At 42.4% G+C, this 20580-nt stretch overlaps 1 long non-coding RNA gene across 2 annotated transcripts; it reads left to right on the top strand.

Annotated features, from left to right (window-relative positions):
- The first annotated feature begins 9651 nt into the window (after positions 1-9651).
- On the top strand, positions 9652-17767 carry LOC135105255 (uncharacterized). Of its 2 annotated transcripts, XR_010270776.1 has the most exons (10): positions 9652-9899; positions 11834-12110; positions 12868-13035; positions 14030-14137; positions 15196-15322; positions 15909-16093; positions 16252-16425; positions 16545-16667; positions 17236-17344; positions 17550-17767. It is a non-coding gene; the product is annotated as an uncharacterized LOC135105255 (long non-coding RNA). The 2 variants fall into 2 exon arrangements; XR_010270777.1 differs by lacking the exon at positions 14030-14137.
- The last annotated feature ends 2813 nt before the right edge of the window (positions 17768-20580 follow it).

Here is a 20580-nt window from a genome sequence, read left to right as displayed (position 1 = left end):
CTGACTGACTGACTAGCTGAGTGACTGATTGATTGGCTGGTTGGTTGAATGCCTAGCTGGCTGGTTGAATGGCTGACTGACTGACTGACTGACTGACTGACTGACTGACTGACTGACTGACTGACTGACTGACTAGCTGAGTGACTGATTGATTGGCTGGTTGGTTGAATGGCTAGCTGGCTGGTTGAATGGCTAACTGACTGACTGACTGACTGACTGACTGACTGACTGACTGACTGACTGACTAACTGAGTGACTGATTGATTGGCTGGTTGGTTGAATGGCTAGCTGGCTGGTTGAATGGCTGACTGACTGACTGACTGACTGACTGACTGACTGACTGACTGACTGACTGACTGACTGACTGACTGACTGACTAACTGACTAGCTGAGTGACTGATTGATTGGCTGGTTGGTTGAATGGCTAGCTGGCTGGTTGAATGGCTGACTGACTGACTGACTGACTGACTGACTGACTGACTGACTGACTGACTGACTGACTGAGTGACTGATTGATTGGCTAGTTGGTTGAATGGCTAGCTGGCTGGTTGAATGGCTGACTGACTGGCTGACTGACTGACTGACTGACTGACTGACTGACTGACTGACTGACTGACTAGCTGAGTGACTGATTGATTGGCTGGTTGGTTGAATGCCTAGCTGGCTGGTTGAATGGCTGACTGACTGACTGACTGACTGACTGACTGACTGACTGACTGACTGACTGACTAGCTGAGTGACTGATTTATTGGCTGGTTGGTTGAATGGCTAGCTGGCTGGTTGAATGGCTAACTGACTGACTGACTGACTGACTGACTGACTGACTGACTGACTGACTGACTGACTAACTGAGTGACTGATTGATTGGCTGGTTGGTTGAATGGCTAGCTGGCTGGTTGAATGGCTGACTGACTGACTGACTGACTGACTGACTGACTGACTGACTGACTGACTGACTGACTGACTAACTGACTAGCTGAGTGACTGATTGATTGGCTGGTTGGTTGAATGGCTAGCTGGCTGGTTGAATGGCTGACTGACTGACTGACTGACTGACTGACTGACTGACTGACTGACTGAGTGACTGACTAGCTGAGTGACTGATTGATTGGCTAGTTGGTTGAATGGCTAGCTGGCTGGTTGAATGGCTGACTGACTGGCTGACTGACTGACTGACTGACTGACTGACTGACTGACTGACTGACTGACTAGCTGAGTGACTGATTGATTGGCTGGTTGGTTGAATGGCTAGCTGGCTGGTTGAATGGCTGACTGACTGACTGACTGACTGACTGACTGACTGACTGACTGACTGAGGCAGAGAGACAGGTAGGTGTTGGCAGGGTTGGTTTGGTTTGGAGTGTTGAGGTTTTATGATATTGTAGAGACAGAGAGGTTCAAAGCTTAATTAGACTTGTATCTTTGAGCCATGAGTCAGTAGAGAGGGAGAAAGAGGCAGACAGGCAGAGAGACAGGAAAAACAGGGAGGAAGAAAAGCTATTTGCACTGTACCTATAGGTCAGTATGGTGTAGAGTTGTATACTTGAATCAAGAGTAAATATAGACGCAGATACGAAGGCGGGCAAGCTGAGAGAGAGGGAAAGAAAGGGTCTGAATGAAAGGGAGGAGTCAGGCCTGCAGAAGGGGAGCTTTTGGTATTGTTTACTGATTAGTGTGATAAAGTGTTGTGTTGTGTTGTGAGGTGCAGAGAAAGAGAGAGAGGCTTGTGTGGTGATATTTCATGTTGATGTACAGCAATATGAAATAGTTCTCAGGAGAGAGAGAAAGAGATAGAAATTAGTGACACACACACACACACACACACACACACACACACACACACACACACACAGTAATACTCTATAGAAACCTATTTCTTTCCTAATTTGTCTATCTCCATCTTGTTTTTCATTGTAAGTCATTAATGTTTATCTTGTATTGTCTTGGCATTATTAAAACATGAGGTATATTATTATTAGTGGTTGTAGTTTTGTATCACAACATTAACTTATATTAGTTTTGCCTGAAAATCTCTCGTTTTCTAACATTCTCCCATCCTGCAGGCCTGAGTCCAGACCGAGACCCAGAGAAATGTAAACAAACGCACCAGTCAGACTTGATATAGGAGTGAATTTGTTGCTTTTTAAAGCGGCAGTCGGTCTGTACATGTGTGAGGTGGCGAGGGGTGTCGCCAGGGGGCGGCTAGTAGCGTCTGCCACCAGGGAAATATGTAAAAACATAAAAAAGACGCTTCTCAAGAAAGGTAAGGCCGGTTGCAGCTTTTATTTTTTCTTTATTTCTTTCCATCAGGTTAGGTTTATATTAATTCAGTTAGTTAGGTTTGCTTAAGTCTCTCTCTCTCTCTCTCTCTCTCTCTCTCTCTCTCTCTCTCTCTCTCTCTCTCTCTCTCTCTCTCTCTCTCTCTCTCTCTCTCTGTGGTGCTAATGGTGCAGGAAGGCCTTGTCTACCTGCACCATAAGCCACTATACCATGCGTCACTGTACATTTAAACTGTACCCCAAAAACTTAACCTAACTGGCCCTCACTTAAAAAAAAATATATCGTTTTTTTTTCGTGTTCTTAATATTTCAGTGCTACAATACCACATCACTGTACCCTATGATGCTAATGGTGCAGGAAGGCCTTGTCTACCTTCACCATAAGCGACTGTACCATGCGTCACTGTACCTTAAAACTGTACCACAAAAACAACCTAACTGGCCCTCACCTGAAAAAAAATATCTTTTTTTTTTTGTGTTTGCTTAATATTTCAGTGCTACAGTACCACAGCACTGTACTCTATGGTGCTAATGGTGCAGGAAGGCCTTGTCTACCTTCACCATAAGCCACTGTACCATGTGTCACTGTACCTTAAATCTGTACCACAAAAACAACCTAACTGGCCCTCACCTGAAAAAAAATCTCTTTTTTTTTTAACCTAACCTAACCTAACCTAACCTTACCTAACCTAACCTAACCTAACCTAACCTAACCTGACCTGACCTGACCTAACCTAACCTAACCTAACCTAACCTGACCTAACCTAACCTAACCTAACCTAACCTGACCTGACCTAACCTAACCTAACCTAACCTAACCTAACCTAACCTATCCTAACCTAACCGAGACATTAAAAATTAGTCACAAGGCAAAAAGACGATTCAAAGTGACTGACATACCAAGCAATTAATTAGTGAAATCAGTCTTTGTTGACTACTCCAAAGCCTTTCAGTTTGTCGACCTCAGTATACTGTTAGGAAAAAGTGCATTATTAAGACATTATTAGTGGTTGTATCACGGTATTTTATAATAGACTTATAACTAGTTTCCCCTGAAAATCTTTCGTTTTCTATCATTCTTTCATTCTACACGCCTGAGCCCTGACAGAGACCCAGAGAAATGTAAACAGGCACGAGTCAGACTTGATATAGGGCTGAATTTGTTGCTTTTCAGAGAGGGGCAGTCGGTCTGTACATGCGTGAGGTGGCGAGAGGCGTGTCCAGGGGGCGGCTAGTAGCGTGTGCCACCGTGGAAATATGTACAGACATAAAGAAGACGCCCTCAAGAAAGGTAAGGCCGGTTCCAGCTTTTATTTTTATTTATTTATTTCCATCCCGGCCTGGGACCCCCCCTTTCCCGAGTCCTGAGGTGTTGGGGGACGGCCCGGGGGTGCTGTGTGCCCGTGAGTGTACCAGGTGCTCAAGCTTATACAAAACAAGGAAAGTTTGAAGCATTTTTAGAGGGGCAGTCGGTCTGTACATGCGTGTACATTAATTTTGAGGTGTTCCTTGTCATCCCCTGTCACTCCTGCCTGCCTCTGTCACCTCTACCAATCCCTGTCAAGCTCTGCCAAGCCCTTTGTCACCTCTCAAGTAATGAGGTGGCTTGAGATGTGAGATTTTAAACAGAAGCCTTTGCTGTCACCCCTGCCAAGCCCTACCAAACCCTGTCAGCCCCCACCAAGGCCCTCTCAAGCCACCACTCAACCCCCTACCGAGACCTATCAGCTCTATAATCTGAAAAAAGTGCAGTGTCTTAGGAGGGATTGATTAAGTAAACAGTGACTTATGGCCAAAATGGAACTATATGGAGATTAAGTAGAGATTAGAATAGAAGCTGAAATTGAGCAGGATAGTTACAATCACAGACTTCCAACTTGCTACTCCTTGGTGTGAAAGAATCTGCAGGAAATTAAGTACATGGCAACTCCTGTTAGTCCCTCATGTGTTCTTGAAAGCAGACTGACAGATTCAGTGTGTGACATGCTGACGTGGGGGAAGGCTGTCTGGTGGCTGCTCTATGCTGTAGCTAACAAAATGGTTGTGTTTCAAGTGTTGTCATGCCTGGAAAGTCTACAGGTCATCATTACTAGTATAAATGTGTACTACAATGGTGAAATTTAGTGAAAAAAATGTGCTGTTTATGTATTGGCAGGGAAAGATTTGTGCTCATCAAGACAATGATAAAAATTTTTTTTTATTATTATTATTATTACTATTTTTTTTCTTTTACTTGTTTTGCTGTAAGATGAGACTACAATAACTGCCCCTTGATGCCCTATAAGGTACCGCCAAGCACCAAGGGGCGGCCACCACGGTGTACAGTGAAGCACGTCCCAGCATCCCTGTCACCATCTTTTCCCTGCCAATAATTATGCATTACATTTCCCAACTAATTTCATTCTAGTGCAACATTTCTACTACTAATGGTGGCCTGTACACTTCCCAGCATGACCAGTACAGCACTTCAAACAAACACAGCCTTTTCTTAGCCACAGCAAGGTGCAGCCACGACAGACAGCCTTCCCTAAGTCAGCATGTCACACTGCATCCATAACACTGAGCTTCCAGGAACACATCTGGGGGACTGATACAAGTTGCTGTGTAGGTCATTTGTCCCAGCAGACTCTTTCACACCAAGCAGGCATGAGGTGGTAGTCTGTGCAGTGCGTCAGTGCTTGGAATTTTGAACCGGTCTTGCTGCATCTATGGCCCAGAGACCAAACAGAGGGCTAGCTGAACCTAACACAAACCAAACAGAGGCACACCAGAACCATACACAGGCCCACAGAACTAACTGACTGGCTGGCCGGCTGACTCGCTGGCTGAGTGACTGACTGACTGACTGACTGACTGGCTGGCTGGCTGGCTGGCTTGCTGGCTGGCTTACTAACTGACTGACTGACTGACTGGCTGGCTGAGTGACTGATTGACTGGCTGGTTAGCTAGTTGGGTGGCTAGCTGGTTGGTTGAATGGCTGACTGACTGACTGACTGACTGACTGACTGACTGACTGACTGACTGACTAGCTGAGTGACTGATTGATTAGCTGGTTGGTTGAATGTTTAGCTGGCTGGTTGAATGGCTGACTGACTGACTGACTGACTGACTGACTGACTGACTGACTGACTGACTGACTGACTGACTGACTGACTGACTAGCTGAGTGACTGATTGATTGGCTGGTTGGTTGAATGGCTAGCTGGCTGGTTGAATGGCTAACTGACTGACTGACTGACTGACTGACTGACTGACTGACTGACTGACTGACTGACTAACTGAGTGACTGATTGATTGGCTGGTTGGTTGAATGGCTAGCTGGCTGGTTGAATGGCTGACTGACTGACTGACTGACTGACTGACTGACTGACTGACTGACTGACTGACTAACTGACTAGCTGAGTGACTGATTGATTGGCTGGTTGGTTGAATGGCTAGCTGGCTGGTTGAATGGCTGACTGACTGACTGACTGACTGACTGACTGACTGACTGACTGACTGACTGAGTGACTGATTGATTGGCTAGTTGGTTGAATGGCTAGCTGGCTGGTTGAATGGCTGACTGACTGGCTGACTGACTGACTGACTGACTGACTGACTGACTGACTGACTGACTGACTAGCTGAGTGACTGATTGATTGGCTGGTTGGTTGAATGCCTAGCTGGCTGGTTGAATGGCTGACTGACTGACTGACTGACTGACTGACTGACTGACTGACTGACTGACTGACTAGCTGAGTGACTGATTGATTGGCTGGTTGGTTGAATGGCTAGCTGGCTGGTTGAATGGCTAACTGACTGACTGACTGACTGACTGACTGACTGACTGACTGACTGACTGACTGACTGACTGACTAACTGAGTGACTGATTGATTGGCTGGTTGGTTGAATGGCTAGCTGGCTGGTTGAATGGCTGACTGACTGACTGACTGACTGACTGACTGACTGACTGACTGACTGACTGACTAACTGACTAGCTGAGTGACTGATTGATTGGCTGGTTGGTTGAATGGCTAGCTGGCTGGTTGAATGGCTGACTGACTGACTGACTGACTGACTGACTGACTGACTGACTGACTGACTGACTGACTGACTAGCTGAGTGACTGATTGATTGGCTAGTTGGTTGAATGGCTAGCTGGCTGGTTGAATGGCTGACTGACTGGCTGACTGACTGACTGACTGACTGACTGACTGACTGACTGACTGACTGACTGACTAGCTGAGTGACTGATTGATTGGCTGGTTGGTTGAATGGCTAGCTGGCTGGTTGAATGGCTGACTGACTGACTGACTGACTGACTGACTGACTGACTGACTGACTGAGGCAGAGAGACAGGTAGGTGTTGGCAGGGTTGGTTTGGTTTGGAGTGTTGAGGTTTTATGATATTGTAGAGACAGAGAGGTTCAAAGCTTAATTAGACTTGTATCTTTGAGCCATGAGTCAGTAGAGAGGGAGAAAGAGGCAGACAGGCAGAGAGACAGGAAAAACAGGGAGGAAGAAAAGCTATTTGCACTGTACCTATAGGTCAGTATGGTGTAGAGTTGTATACTTGAATCAAGAGTAAATATAGACGCAGATACGAAGGCGGGCAAGCTGAGAGAGAGGGAAAGAAAGGGTCTGAATGAAAGGGAGGAGTCAGGCCTGCAGAAGGGGAGCTTTTGGTATTGTTTACTGATTAGTGTGATAAAGTGTTGTGTTGTGTTGTGAGGTGCAGAGAAAGAGAGAGAGGCTTGTGTGGTGATATTTCATGTTGATGTACAGCAATATGAAATAGTTCTCAGGAGAGAGAGAAAGAGATAGAAATTAGTGACACACACACACACACACACACACACACACACACACACACAGTAATACTCTATAGAAACCTATTTCTTTCCTAATTTGTCTATCTCCATCTTGTTTTTCATTGTAAGTCATTAATGTTTATCTTGTATTGTTTTGGCAGATGTGGTGAAGACAGTGTTATGCACCACCACACCACCATTACACTTCCTGTCTTGCTTGGTGAATGAACAGAGCACCACTAACATCACATCATTGCATCACCACATCACCACACCACCACCTCCTGTCCTGCCCCAGTGAAATAGAACATCACCACCACATCACCACATCAAGAGTCAGTGATTGGTGAGTACAGCAATTAGTATTTATATGCATGTAGTGTACTGTAATCTTGTTCATGTATGTATGTTGTGTGGACACAACCTTCCTGGCACACACTGACTTCACTTGACCTCATCTCACCAGGACACAAAGAACACACCTGACCTGTCATCATTCCTGACATACACTCACCCACCCAGACTTCACTACACACACACACACACACACACACACACACACACACACACACACATTATTATTATTGTTATTATTATTATTATTATTATTATTATTATTATTATTATTATTATTATTATATTTCTCTTCTCTCTCTATAATTATTTATTTATTTATTCATCCGTTTCTTTATTTTGATGAAAAGAAATTATTAACATATGAGGCGCGCGGTACAACAACGACGTACGTACAACAACGACGTAACCGTGTTTTTGCCTGCTCCGTGTGGTAGAAGGGTGTAAAAGTCTCGTGGTGATGTCGGCCAAGTCATATTCGACCATCTAAGCACCTGTACTAAGGCTCAAAGTCGAGCGTAGTGCGGAGAAAATTTCTCTGGACTAACATCTCGAAAGCGGTACAACAACGACGCAACCTGCTCCTCCCAGCCTCACGTGCGTATGGCCAATCAGCGGCGCGGTTGCAGCCGCCCGGCGCGGGCGAGCCAATCACAGCACCGCTGCCATGTTTACCAGCGCCGTTGCCATGGTGACAACACACTCACCATGTGCTCATCCACTCTGCCCTTTAACACGCCCGAGCACAGACGCACGCTACCTTTCTCGTGACTCTTTACGCAACTATGGCTACTAGAGTGCAGACGAAAGTGTCACAGCATCCTGCTGTGGCCACCAGCCTTACGTAAGTTTTTTAAATCCCCAGTCAACCCGACTTAGTGGGTTGAAGGGGGATTTAAAGGGTTGGTAAATCCGCTAAGGGCATTGCCAGGATCAAACAGACGTATCCTGGTAATCAACTTAACTGTCTCAAGCCAGTGTAAAGGATGAGAGCCAACTATATTCATTGAATACAAAAAAAAAAAAAAAAAAATTCGTTTCTTCATAATGTTCTTGACATAGCGGCTTTCCATTAATACTTACCAGAATGCATGCACAAACATAAAATTATCAGCATTACACACTGTTAGTCATAGCAGGACGTCAAAGTTATGGTAGGAGTAATAACGTGCCGGTAATGAGTAAGTTTTATTTTTTACGCTCGGAAAAAAATTCATAAAAAATTTATTTATGTACCAATCTTCATGAAACTTTCACCTAATACTATGTGTACTAGGCTCTAACACATTATTAACAAATGAAAACAATATCGGGAAAAAAAATTATTACCTACGGTATACGCGTTAATTAACGCGTAAGTCATCCACCCAAAATCGTCACCTATCACTTCGAAACCTACATCCCCAAACAGAACTACCCAAGACCTTTCAAATGATGTATAATACTTACTTATTTAAGGGTATCCTTTTGTGCGCAATCAGTGTTTAACTTTGAGCGCGTTTTTCTCGAAACTTCCATTTCTCGGTTACGTCGTTGTTGCGCCGCGCGCCTCATATATCAATTTAATCTCTCTCTCTCTCTCTCTCTCTCTCTCTCTCTCTCTCTCTCTCTCTCTCTCTCTCTCTCTCTGAATCTGTTTCTCATTTTTCAGAACAGATTCTTTTCCATCTAATTATGAAACCTAACTCTCTCTCTCTCTCTCTCTCTCTCTCTCTCTCTCTCTCTCTCTCTCTCTCTCTCTCTCTCTCTCTCTCTCTCTCTCTCTCTAATGAACCCTCCAGTTTTTTTTTTTTTTTTTATAATACGAGTGTAAATATTTTGCATGGTGGCTTCACAATGCCGCAGTGCCACTGAAAAAATATTATGATGTTTTTTGAGTGGCGAACAGTCTGGGTTTTTTTTTTCTTAATTGAATGAGTGAAAGACTCTGATTCTTTATGTACGTGTGTGTGGCTGAATATGTGTATGTGTGTGTGTGTCTATGTGTGTTTGTGTACAGGCCTCTTCTCTAGTGTCACAATGCCATAAGTGATGGTGCTTCGTGTGCAGGTGTGTATTACGTGTATAAGGTGTGTGAGTGCGTACAGTGCCACATAGAGCCCTACAGTGCCAGACCAGGGGAGTGAAACAAATCTGGCATCTTCCTAGTGACGTCATGGCGCGCGCGCGCGCAGCTACTCGGTTCATTCCAGTGATCGAAAAGTATAATAGCGAATCTTGTCTCCCAGCCTGCACCCAGCCCTAGCCTGACCCGCCAGACATGTGTCCCAGGCCTTCCCCTAGCCTGTAGAGCCATGTAAGCCTGCAGGTCAAGGTCAGGTAAAAAAAAAACAGGCCGTAACGTAAAAGATCAAGACATTTACGAAGACTGTCTTTGATGGGCTCAGGTCCTCCGTGCAGACCACCAACAAGCAAGAGATTGACGAAATACAGGTTGTGAAGACGCTGCAAGCTGATGCCTTCAGAGATCGCGAAGGTAATAGTCACACATGCTCACCCTGCACTTATCACCCTGATAGTCCAAGATAGTAGTGACATTAGTGGTTCTTCAATGTCCGCCTCCCTCTCTCCCTCTCTCTCTCTCTCTCTCTCTCTCTCCGCTGCCTGTCACCAACTTGGCCCTCTCTTCATTCGTTTTTTTTTTCAGTTTTCTTATCTCCTGCGCTTATTATTACCGCCATACTGCGTGTATAGATAGTTTATACACCCATACATCTGCCATGAATGTATTACCGTGATAGTCCAAGCTGTCAGTGAGATTGATAGTACGTGTTTGGACCCCTCTCCCCACCATCCGACACCAAACAACCGCCTTGTCGCTAACATTTTTCCTTATTTCTTCCCTGATACGCTTATTTATACATCTATACTGCGTTCATACATAGATTATACATTGATACATGTACCCTGAGTTCCTGTGCATGTAAAAATGTGTCTATAGTACGAAAAATAACAAGATAATTTTTCCATATTTTTCCTTCCTTTCCCCGCCCTCACCAAAACATCGGTGCCCTTCTTTTTTTCATTGTTTCTTCTCATTCACGCCCATAGGTGAATTATTCATTTACACATCTACTATTCACATCCCAGCCCGATAATCCTAGTCTGTAGTTAAATAAGATACTTTGTGTTAGTCAGCGTCACCTATGCCTGCATCTCCATCCCCTCCCTCTCTGTCATCCCAGACTGACAATATTAATTTCTCCTCACCTACGCTTATTTATATGCCAATATACTGTTCATACATATTTCATACATACATACATGTCATGTTTCTCTGTATATATAGATTTCTACCTGTAATGATAAAAGTATAAATGTATGCCTTGGGTCTGGCAGGTAAATGAATCTTCAGTTTGTTTTCTTAATTTCTTCATGTCACTATACCACAGCACTGTACCCTATGGTGCTAGTGGTGCAGGAAGGCCTTGTCTACCTACACCATAAACCACTGTACCATGCATCACTGTAACTTTAAACTGTAGCACAAAAACTTAACCTAACTGTGATGTTCCTAGACCTCCTAAACGATTTCCAAGAGTGGTGAATCAACTTGCAAGACTCCCACTGTTGCAGTACCATGTCAGTGTACATTGTGGTGTTAATGGTGCAGTACAAGGGCCTGGCAGTGTACCATGTGCCATAGTACCTCAAAAACACCTGTAAGACTGTTTTTCTTCTTTTCCTCTGATATATTTGTTTATTTATTTATTTATTACAATTTTTTATCTATTGTTTTGGTTTGCTTCAGAATCCTGAATCATGTGTTTTTTTTTTCTATTTATTTTTATTATTTTATTTATTTATTTCTATATAATTAGATTTGGTTAGGTTAGTTCGGCTGAGTTAGGTTGGCTTCAGTTCATCAAAGTTAGGTCAGGTTAGGTTACGTCAGGTCAGGTTAGTCTAGAATAATTTACGTTAGGTTAAGTTAGGTTACGTTAGGTTAGGTTAAGTTAGCTTACATTAGGTTAGGTCAGGTCAGGTTAAGTTAGGTTAGGTTAGGTCATCCCCTGTCAGTCCTGCCTGCCCCTGTCACCTCTACCAATCCCTGTCAAGCTCTGCCAAGCCCTTTGTTACCTCTCAAGTAATGAGGTGGCTTGAGATGTGAGATTTTAAACAGAAGCCTTTGCTGTCACCCCTGCCAAGCCCTACCAAACCCTGTCAGCCCCCACCAAGGCGCTCTCAAGCCCCACCAAGGCCTGTCAACCCCCTACCGAGACCTATCAGCTCTATAATCTGAAAAAAGTGCAGTGTCTTAGGAGGGATTGATTAAGTAAACAGTGACTTATGGCCAAAATGGAATGACTGACTGACTGACTGACTGACTAGCTGAGTGACTGATTGATTGGCTAGTTGGTTGAATGGCTAGCTCCAACACTTGAACTGACCAGTCTTACACCTCAACAGGTCCTCACCTTGTTGTAGGAGAGCTGACAACATGTACCAGCCAGCAGCAACTCCCATGCTAACAGGCTTCTCCCCCGCGGGTATGTAGCACCTCTGGAGTCGCTCGATGAAGAAGAGGATGCTGGCGAGGCCTGTCGTGTTAGCCGGGATGCGCCGGTACAGAGCTGTGTCCGTTGGGGTTGTGTAGGCAAGCATCTTCTTGGCAAGGTCCTCGTAGGTGGCCGCAAACAGTTTACGGCTGTGGGATGAGAACTTGTCTTGTGAATGTGACGTTGGGGTGAGTGTTAATCTGATTTTGTGTTACTATGTTCTGTGGGGAGTGGGTGTTAATGTGATTTTTTGTTAACTGAATGCTGTGTCTGACCTCCTGAGGTGTAGTATGGTGGGCCACAAGATTGTCCCTTTCCACTAGGGGCTGACAGATGATATTAAGAGTGTGAATGTGTGTGTGGTGTTAACGTGCTGGAGTGTGCACAGCCAGGAGTGTTTGGGGAATGAAAATAAAAGGAGTTATGGATGTTTAAAAATGCATCTTTTGAGAGCTAAGTATACAAGAAAGTTGGTGTGTTTGGGGAATGAGTAAACAATGAAGAAATGTTTTGAGGAACTGGGTGTGCAGAGGCAGGAGTGTTTGGAGAATGAGAATACAGGAAGACAGGAATGATTTGGGAATAAGTGTACAAGAAAGGAGTGTTTGAGTGACAATATATAAGGAAGAGGTGTTTTGAAAATGAGAGTACAAGGAATGAGCATTTTGGGAGTTAATATACAAGGAAGCAAGTATTTAAGGGACAAGTATACAAGATTATTTTCCTGTCATATGTCATTATACAATGTTTTTCTTTGTTATATACATCATTCCCTTTCACTTTTCATATCTTGTGTTCTCGTCATTCTGATGTAATGTTACAGATAGAGAATGTTTGGTGTCAAATTTTCACTAATTTCATATGTGTATAAACTTTCATTTCATTGACTTTTTTTTACTATTACTACTATATTTGCTTGCTTTTTAAACAAGTCTTTTCTTTCAGAGGAGGGAAGCACAGGGGAAGAGGAGGACGAGGAGGAAGAGAGTTAAGAGTCACAAGAGGAGGAGGAAGGTGGAAAGAAAGAGGAAGGAGAGGAGGAGGAGGAGGAGGAGGAAGATGGAGAAGGAAAGGAGAAAGATAAGAAGGAAGGAAATGCCGCAGAAGGAGAAGGTGAGTTGTTAATAAGGTTTTGTGTGACAAGTTTTCTGAAAATTTTATTTGTTTACATGAAGTTCGTTTTGTATATATTACTCTTAATATACTACTTCTCCCACCACATGCAATTTGTCTGTCTGCTGTTGTGGTTCTTTCATTTCTTGTTCCCTTTCCTGAATATACCATTTCCTTAGTTTCATATCTAGTACCCTCCAATAAAATTTCTGCTTCTCGGTCTCTGTACTTCTCTCGTTTTTTTTGCTTGGCTTCATTCCTCAGATCCTTCTCTTTTTCCCTTTCTTCCAAGTTCATATCTCTTTTTTACCCAAATATTCTTGTATTCTGAATTTTCAGCCAGCTTCCCAGTTCTCACTAGGATCTCCTTTACTGTAACTTGGGATCTCATTCTCACTTTTAATGGTCTTTTACCTCCTTCACTATATTTTCCAATTCTATATGCTTCTTCCACTTCTCATTCCAGTCCCTGTTCTTCACCTTGGACCATTGTAATAATTTTCCTTACCAACTCCTCTCTCTCTCTCTCTCTCTCTCTCTCTCTCTCTCTCTCTCTCTCTCTCTCTCTCTCTCTCTCTCTCTCTCTCTCTCTCTCTCTCTCTCTCTCTCTCTCTCTCTCTCTCTCTCTCTCTCTCTCTCTCTCTCTCTTATTCCCTTTTCTTCCTTTCTTCCTTCCCTCCTATCTTTGTTTCTCCCTCCTCCTCCTCCTCCTCCTCCTTCCTCCTCCTCCTCCTCCTCCTCCTCCTCCTCCTCCTCCTCCTCCTCCTCCTCCTCCTCCTCCTCCTCCTCCTCCTTCATTCTACCTAACAAGAAATAATAGATTCAAGATTATACCCAAACGTTTTAAATCCCACAAGGCCAAACATTTTTTCTTTAATCGTATAGTAAATATATGGAGTAAACTTCCTGCAGAAATTGTGAACAATATTGAAATTGTGAAAGCAATATTATTGAATCAGTTCATCCTAAACATTTGCACTTTGTTTTTCCACAGAGCAATAAGAAATTAGAATTGACAGAGAAACCAGACAAGGGACTGCATTTGAAGAAGCACAAGAACCAAGAAATTACATCATTCAATGAAATGACAACATAATCTAAAGTAAGAATTTACATAGCTTTCATTTTGGTTTACATTCTGAAAGGTAACAGTAACATGGATATGTTTTTATATTGAAATCTTTCTCTGATTGCATACAAATGGTACCAATCAACAAATAATAATGTAATACTTAGAAGCTGGGAATTCAAATCACTGGTAGATAAAATGAACCACCATTCTAGAGTGTACATAACTAAGGAATTAATATACTGGTTAACTGTCACACCAGCATGAACAGAATAGCAACAATTGTTGAGTAGAGTCTGTAGGAGGCAGGGAAGGAGGCATGTAGTCAGTTTTAGAGAGCAGTTATTATGAAATCAGCTGTAGAATATTCCTAAGATGCAATACTACTGGAGTCTGTCAGCTTGAAGACAGTTTATTAAAGAAGGGAAGTTCATGAGATATAAAGCCTTTGATTATTCAGTTTCATTTCCAAAGTAACATTTATTTATTGGTGTGTTGCTTCCTGTAAATAGTAAAGCCTTGACAGCACTGCATCTCTCACACCACGCTGTAACTGTTGAGAGAACCCTAACCCTTAGAGAGAGGAGGAGGGAATCCTTGGTTTATGTTCAGTAAAGCCCTGTATTCTTGTCATGGCAATGTAGAATGGAGGCGTCATTGGTTTATGTTCAGTAAAGCCCTGTATTCTTGTCATGGCAATGTAGAATGGAGGCGTCCTTGGTTTATGTTCAGTAAAGCCCCGTATTCTTGTCATGGCAATGTAGAATGGAGGCGTCCTTGGTTTATGTTCAGTAAAGCCCTGTATTCTTGTCATGGCAATGTAGAATGGAGACGTCATTGGTCACATACTGTTCTAATGTAATCTAATGTAATCTAATGGAATCATGAAGGTGTAAAAATGCAGGATATGGATGGGATGCTACATCAGCAGCTTTTGTCATTAAGGGTGGTAAAGTGAAAGATTTGTTAATCACTTTGGTCTTTAGTTGATGCTTCTGGTGAGGCTTTCCTGTTTAAACTTGGCATAATATATATAAAATGATGTGGCATGTTAAACAAGTTAACTTACTGCCTTCTTGTGTCTTTCACAGATAGAAATCAAAAACGTCACAAGACAGAATAGTGAGCTGCATGCACTTATCACAGAGTATAAAGTCACTCCCTCAGAGGAAAAAGACAAGGATGGCATGTCTTCATGTGAGAACTCAGAAGCTAAATGTGAGCTACCATCCACATGAATATATATTTGTATATCAAACTGACATTCTCCTTGGAGGGAGGCTTTCCAAAGTGCACACACACACACACACACACACACACACACACACACACACACACACACACACACACACACACACACACACACACACACACACACACACACACACACACATCTCTGCATCAGGACTCAACAGCCAGACTGATAAACAATTACTTCACCCAAGATGATCAGCTGATAGGATTAGCTGTGGATGAGCCTCCTGTGGTGACTAGGAGTACAAAAGCCAGCAGCTAATTTTGGGAGCTGCCAGTCATCATGGTCCTGGTGTCTGAGGTGCTGCTTTTGCATTTTCCCAGTCATGGGTGGAGGCCACATCACATTTATTCATTCACAGTTGCTCTTAGTTATCTCTGTTACAAGTTAAAATTTTTCCTGGCTCCACAGACATTTCTGGTGCATCTAACCCTCTCTCCATTGCCCTTCTATTTCCCTTAGTCTTATACCCACTTCTTACATTACGTCTAATTACTTCCATTGGTCATTCTTGTCTGGCCCTCTGTTGCATCAATTTTTCACCTCCAGGTACAGATACCAAGGGAAATTGCTGGGTCAAGTGGCTACACTGACATCTGAGGTTAGCAGGTTGGAGAGTGAGTGCAGCAGTCTTCAGGTTCAGCTAGACTGTGAGAGGGATAAGTATAACAAACTGCTGGGAGAATCTCTTGCTCATGAAAAGTTGTCTGAAGATGTCATAACTGAACCAAAAGGTAAGAAAGTTTATATTCTCTAATAATAAAGCAAATAATTTTTCCTCACTGTTGCTCAATTTTTTGAATTAATAACAAAATAAAAGCATTGTTATTGGATTTGTTTATTGAGGCTGTATTAAGAAAAGTTGAGAGAAACAAACTTATTGTTTTATCAGGAGAAACAACAGGATTGGGAGGAACTGAGCTTTAACAGAAGCTGCAACAACTGCAGGAGGCTCACAGGGTCCTGGAGAGCAGGTTAACTTGCAGCATGAAGGAGGTGGCTGAGCTAAGTGACAGGAAGTAGCAGCTTGAGCATGCTGTAGTGCATGAGAAGACAGAGTCCATCGGTGTGTGCATGTTTTTTTGCTCATTTGAATCATCTGTAAAAGTGAAGTGGAGGAAGTGTTTACTGTTTACTGTATGCCATTTCCTTGGTCTTTTAATGAAGAATTTTATCCTTCTTCAGGTGACTACATCACCATCTACCAGTTGCAGCGAGGAGTGATGAAGTAACAAGCTCGAGAACGCGAGTTAGACCTTGCCAGCCTCCATCATGAATGAGAGGAAATGAAGCAAAACCACTCTGCAGGTTAGTGCTCTCTTTTGCATCTCACACACTTCTTATTCATGTCATGGCAGATTAGTGATTTCTGCTGCATCTCACACACTTCTTATTCAATTGCTGGCAGGTTAGTGATCTCTGCTGCATCTCACACACTTCTTATTCAATTGCTGGCAGGTTAGTGATCTCTGCTGCATCTCAAACGGTTCTTATTCAGGTGTTGACCAAAGTACTAAGCCTTCATATCATTACCTTGCTCTGTGATGGAGGCTACACCATCTGGCATCTAGCTGAGATTTAATGTTGCAGTAAAGCTTCCATATGAGTTCATGTAGAGCAAAATGTTTTCAAATGCCAGGGAAGTAGTGTAATGTAACCTTCCAGAGAAATCTATCCCTCATTTATTAGTTAACAGGAGTGTTTAATGTACTTAATGTGATTAGCCAGGATCAAGGGTCAACTTCTTCACTGACCATTTACTCTCAGGTGATGTATCTGTCCTCCATGAGTCACCAGAGACACATAAGGTGTTGTAAGTGAAATTTCATCTATTAGATTTATTCAAAATGTGAATTAACACAGTTGTTTCCTGCAGGATTTGATATCAAAGCTGGTGCAGGAAAAGGAAGCAGATCATGACCTTCAGCAGCTCGAGAAGATAAGCAGCGTCCTTAAGAGTCCAGTTGCTATCTTTAGCAGTGTTGGTGAGTAGTAAAAACTGAGCCATCTTATGAAGTGCAACGAAACATTATTATTATCTTCATAATTTTCTTGAAATAAACAGATTTCTGTGGCATGTTGCTCATTAGCACTTTAATATCAGATAACACCAGTTATTTATGTAATGATGTAATGTACTAAGTAGATGAAATACAAGTGGCATCTGCTAACACTCTTGATGTGGAACAGGAACCAGTGAGTCTGAGACACCCACCAGCAGTGGAAAGGTGGCTGACGAGCGCCTCAAGCACTCTGAAAAGGTGGAGCAACAACAAGAAACAGAAAATTGCATCCATCATTCTTTGCCTGAGGAGGGAATTGATGCTCTGTTGACCCTTCACACTGATGTCCCTCATGAGGAGGCAGAATATGAATCCTACAGAACTTGCCCATAGAAAGACCAAAACTGTTACTGCTGCCACACTGCCACCACTTCCACTGACACCAAAAGCCCAACTGTGCAGAGAATCCTGGACCTCCGCAATGAAATGGAGTCCACCAGTCACCTGGAGCACTTTAGCCTCCAAAAGTTCCATCCGTGTCCATTGTGTTTGGGTAAACTTATCACTGTATAAGGGGACAAGTATCAGTGTATGGTTACTATATACTCATTTGTACTTAAAGATGTCATGTCACATCATTCTCTTCTCTCTCTCTCTCTCTCTCTCTCTCTCTCTCTCTCTCTCTCTCTCTCTCTCTCTCTCTCTCTCTCTCTCTCTCTCTCTCTCTCTCTCTCTCTCTCTCTCTCTCTCTCTCTCTCTCTCTCTCTCTCTCTCTCTCTCTCTCTCTCTCTCTCTCTCTCTCTCTCTCTCTCTCTCTCTCTCTCTCTCTCTCTCTCTCTCTCTCTCTCTCTCTCTCTCTCTCTCTCTCTCTTTCTTTCTTTCTTTCTTTCTTTCTTTCTTTTTGCATATTTTACTGCTTTACATTCCTCCCCACAGTATTTTTTCATCTACTTTATGACTGCAGTAGTTTTATCATCCCAGTGTATGCCGTATCCACTCTGAAACTGTAATTCACCAATCAGCTCAAATGTGTCTCTGTTTTGATAATCATTAATTTGTTTCAGCTACACAACCACTCTGATAAGGGACAAAATCTACTTCACCAGTCATCTATGTCATACAGTCATATATATTCATACATATGACAAAATACTCTTCCTAAGACATTTCTTATTTTCTCTTCTCAAGTGACCTGTCCATCTATCTAAGGTACCACATAACATTTAAAACTTACAATATTGCATTTAATTCATGAACATTTTTTTGTCTATGTAGACTTGAAATTGTATTGGTTCCTGTGGATGAGTGGGCCATGCTGTGCTTTGTCAAGGATGGTGTTTGGTATTGTGATGACTCTTGCCACAATCAAGTGTCTCCCACAGAGTAGTGGAGTACCTATGTATGGTGTTGACCCAAGCTGTCCAGGTCTCATCCAATGCCTTAATATGATTTAGATGATCAAAATGGTTTAACTCACCATTTAATCAGCTGACTGATTTGAATGGAGAAGTATGTAATGTGTTGTAGCCTAACCATCCCTGCCAGCATGGTCAGACTCTTGGTAGTAACCTGAAATGCTCCTAGGTAGTGAGTATCATTGCACATAATGATCTTTACTTTGTCAGTAATTCAATGATACTGAATATTACTCTACTGGATTTTGCTCAGCACTGCTTGGTAACTTTTGGCCATAATCCCAGGTCTGGAATGATATGAAGCCATGTTTTTACATTCCATATGAGACAGGCAAGCACTATGCTTTGCCTGACTGATACCTGTACTTTGCATTTATGACCCCAGGTAGTTCATCACTCTCTCTCTCTCTCTCTCTCTCTCTCTCTCTCTCTCTCTCTCTCTCTCTCTCTCTCTCTCTCTCTCTCTCTCTCTCTCTCTCTCTCTCTCTCTCTCTCTCTCTCTCTCTCTCTCTCTCTCTCTCTCTCTCTCTCTCTCTGTTTGGAATTATACTGTATATTAGGAAATATCATTAAAGAGTGTGTGTGTAAAAAGTGTTTGCATTATTGTGCATTTGATGTTGGTTTCATGATTTATAAAGATTGCTATTTTTAATAAAGTTATTGAAATTGTTATTGAGTGTTTGTATTGAACTCATTAGCTTTGTAATAGTGTGCGTCTCATCATGCATTCATTAATGATGTAGAGTGGAAATGTCCACTCCTATCATGCATAATATCAATGCATTATTGGTTTATGTTGTTATTTGTGTATAAATTGTAAAGTTATGCCAGTCTATTTTAGTACAAACTAAATATCAGCTGGAAGAGAGGACAGGTAATGGCACACTAAAACACAGGAAGGGACAATGATATAACCATCCAATTTAACAATACACAGAGCAAGAAGAATGAGAAAGCAATAAAAATGGATTATTTAATGGATGATTAATAGACCCTCATTTGTAATGTTATTTCAGGCAAGAATATTAAAAGAGACAGCTGGCTTGCCCTTTGTACTTGTTCAGCTTGCCCTTAGCACTTGTTCATACATGACAGAATGAGAGATCTATGGGTGGGGGTGACACCTGGAAATGGGTATGATTCATGAAGGGATTGATTGATTGGTTGACTGACTGATTAAGAAAAAAACGTAGCAGTGGAGGGTGGGGGGGGGGGGAAAGGCGCCCCCAACTTTCCAGTCATATATGGCGTGGAAGGGACAATACCAGCAAAGAAAAATATGAGAAAATGCATAATTTACTATAAAACCCAAAATGCGAAATAAAACCTTGCCAAATTGAACCTTCCCACGAAGGTAATGAATGGAGTTTTGATGCAATGAGCCACAGTTACTTAAAACACTCAACAAATATAACACCTGCCAAAAAAATAAAATAAATAAATAAAATCAATCAATAAATAAAGATAAAAACGCGAGAAAACCTTTAAATTATCACAACGCGAAATATACACACACGCTAAACTGGATGCGTCATTAATTAATATCCCCCCAATAGTTTATAGCCCCTCCCCTATTCATTGCTCCCCCCCCCTCCCTGCCTTGAGGAACACCTTCACTTATGGCCTGCTGTTGGGTCAGATTTGAGCCATTTTAACCTCGAATTACATACAATACATACATACATATCGTCTCCTTGCAATAATTATAATAGTCTTCCTGGCTTAATTTTTGTTTATTCATTATTCCTTATGTATTTATTAATTATTTGTCATTTGTCTAATTCCTTGTTTTATTTAGCCTCG

This window comes from Scylla paramamosain, chromosome 11 (assembly GCF_035594125.1).
Source record: "Scylla paramamosain isolate STU-SP2022 chromosome 11, ASM3559412v1, whole genome shotgun sequence".
NCBI lineage: Eukaryota > Metazoa > Arthropoda > Malacostraca > Decapoda > Portunidae > Scylla > Scylla paramamosain.
This window is presented reverse-complemented; position numbering and strand designations above follow the sequence as displayed.